At 38.1% G+C, this 2814-nt stretch overlaps 1 long non-coding RNA gene across 1 annotated transcript; it reads right to left on the bottom strand.

Annotated features, from left to right (window-relative positions):
* Positions 1-345: 345 nt before the first annotated feature.
* Positions 346-2204, bottom strand: LOC113302739. The gene is made up of 2 exons (XR_003337064.1): positions 1888-2204; positions 346-561 (listed from the first exon to the last, which is right to left on the bottom strand). It is a non-coding gene; the product is annotated as an uncharacterized LOC113302739 (long non-coding RNA).
* Between the last annotated feature and the right edge of the window lie 610 nt (positions 2205-2814).

Raw genomic sequence — 2814 nt, 5'->3', positions numbered from 1 at the left:
CTCTGGACGCGGTTCGAGAAAAGAGATTTGACCACCTGCACTGACGATGAGAACGCTAAGTTTATGCTTTTGGGCTGCCCGACGAGAGATGTAGTAAAGGGAGCATATTGCCATTTGGTGTACAACTTGAATAACTTCAACAAGTTCCCATGGGGTCATGTTAGTCTTAGAATGTAACATCCCCACTTCGAATTCTAGGTCGGTCGTCCTAAAATCCCAAGTGTGGCATACTCATGGACCGCTTTACACACTCAAACCGTTAAGCCAATAGATGGAAATCGGGTTATTATGTGGAGCACATTGACGATAATTCTTAAATATAAAAAATTAATTAAATAAAGTTGGTAATGTGAAGTTTTGTAAAACTTTTAAAATGAAATTAATCCTCGACGCAAGTCGGTCCCAAAGTAAATGAAGAATTTATTTAAAAGCAATAAAAGTCTGGTGTTAAAGAAAAATAATAAAACATTTAGCTAATTGAACACCTTGCAATAATGACGAAGTAGGTTTTCAGAACTGAAACACAATCTACAAGCTAGGTTGTTCCATGGTCACGGTCTCCTGGAAAAACAAAAAATTGGGTCAGACCCCAACTAAAACAGTAGGCTTTCGCACCTTATAACCTTTATGGATAATCTAATAAGCCTTAAACAAATTAAAAGAACTAGAAGGAAAAAAAACATTTTTTTTTGAAATAAATTGTACTTGAAACGCTACAGAAATGAGAGTAATGTAGACTAGCGAAAAATAAGTCCATAATGGTGAAAACACAAAAATAGGTTAATGAGTGATAAAACAACTAAACAGTAAAAGAAACAAGTTCATGAAAGATTCCCATTCCCCGGTCCTATTCCCTACTGATTGCCCCTCTCTAGTCTCTTAGCCTAACCGTTCCACAAAAAGTAACCCTCCCCTGTAGTCCACCTAGTTCTCCTACCGTGTACAGGAAAACATGGTGTTGTCGAACCCATTCAAAGATAATAGATCCATATCTTCGGACGATCCTGCGGTCCTCGCCATAACACGTATGGGTATGGAGCCAACTACCGGCAACAATCAAGCACAAGTAAAAAATTAACTTCACATACAACTCCTGCTGCCAACTGTTAGTCTACAAAACCTGTAGTATCATTCTAATTATTGGCAGAGCAACAACACATACAGCAGCTCCACCATTTCCCAAATGACCGTCCTACGTATAACATCTCATCACCACTGGCGCACTAAAACAACCAAGAACTCGTCAATTGAATATTAGTTCAAACAAGGGCTCAAAAGCCGGAAACGGAAGTGTAAGTATAAAGTGCCTTCTACTGTGCTAGTGGTTGACCAAACACTATTGACGTAGTAATTAGTTAACTGTAAACTCCAAATTCTTATTCCAAAGACACGTCTATAAAGTCACCAATAAGTTTAGCCATCCGTTCTTAGTATACTTTCAGGAAATGTAATCTCACTTACAAGAGACGTAAAAGATTAACCAAACAAATTAAATATTATATCCTATGTGCTAGAACAAGGATCAAAGCCACACTTAATTGATTAGCCCAGCCTGTTGACTAGTATTTCCTAAAAATACAGAACGAGATAGACTCCTTGTTAGGTCCGATTAAGACTAATCTTAGATAGTAGAGTAGGAATATAAGCAGATCGAAATTAGACCAATCTCAAGACATGTTGCGCAAGAAGAAAAATACAAGGCTAGATGTATATGTCCATTGATGTTATGATACATCATAATCAATAAAAAATGCATATGATTAAGAAAAACATTTTTGAAAAGGATATAGATTAAGCCTAAGGTTTACTAGTATCGTTGACTCGATAAAACAATACATAAACTCTATTAGATTAAGCTATAAAAATTAGAAAGGATAGAAAACCTACCTGATTCGCAGGAAGTATAAATCCTTCAAAAATGTTTTACCGTTCGTCTTTGTATCGATCCCTTCCTTCTTCCAACTCTCTCTTACAGTAGTTAGGGATTCTAAAAATAAGTTGCGGCTGTTTTCGTTTTGGAAGAGAAAAATCCAAACCCGAAGTACAGAAATGTAAGAAAATATATCTCCTGGTCAAACTCATCTTCACAATTAGATTTGATTCTGCTGATTTTATGCTCCAATAATTAAGAGATAGGATATACACACCCAAACACTAGAGTAGCCATTCGCTATCACATATTTAGGACCAGGGATTTTACATAGAAAAACCATCCGCAGCCCTCGATCAGCTCTGATTGTGAAGGATGGAAAGAAAACTAAGAAAGCCAGTGTTGTCAAGAAAGACAAAGAACCAGAGAAAAGTGGTCGGTTGGGCTTGCCGACTCATTACAGGGTGTCTGGACTGTCGTACGCTCTGACAGTAAGTTTGCATATTCTGTTTAAATGGTCTTATTCATCTTGTATACTTGGGCGGTTTGTAGTTTGTACACTTCAAGTTCTAACTATTGCTGATATTTCATGCTTGGGCATTGGCAAGTATTCCTGCAATTAGGGGTTTATGTGGACGAGTTGTGTCCAAGCATACTTGCGGTCGGTGGTGCACTGTCATGGAATGTGTATCCTGCACCAAATAATCGAGATACAGTGAACTTGTATCCTTGAGACAGGGGCTAATAGTGGATTGTGATGAGTATGAATTGTACGATGGTGACTCCCTTAGATTTCTTGGCATAGTTGATGATAAGGAGGTGTTGGAGGATACTGTGGAACCGTCTGATGTTCCAAAAGAATCTAGCAAGGTATATGAATCCTCTTGGTGGGCAACGACCAAGGAATTTGCGCAGGAGGTTGGCGTAGGACATGGATCAGATAC

The sequence above is a fragment of the Papaver somniferum genome, chromosome 8 (assembly GCF_003573695.1).
Source record: "Papaver somniferum cultivar HN1 chromosome 8, ASM357369v1, whole genome shotgun sequence".
Taxonomy (NCBI): Eukaryota; Viridiplantae; Streptophyta; class Magnoliopsida; order Ranunculales; family Papaveraceae; genus Papaver; species Papaver somniferum.
The sequence above is the reverse complement of the archived record's forward strand: the minus strand, read 5'-3'. Positions and strand labels throughout refer to the sequence as shown.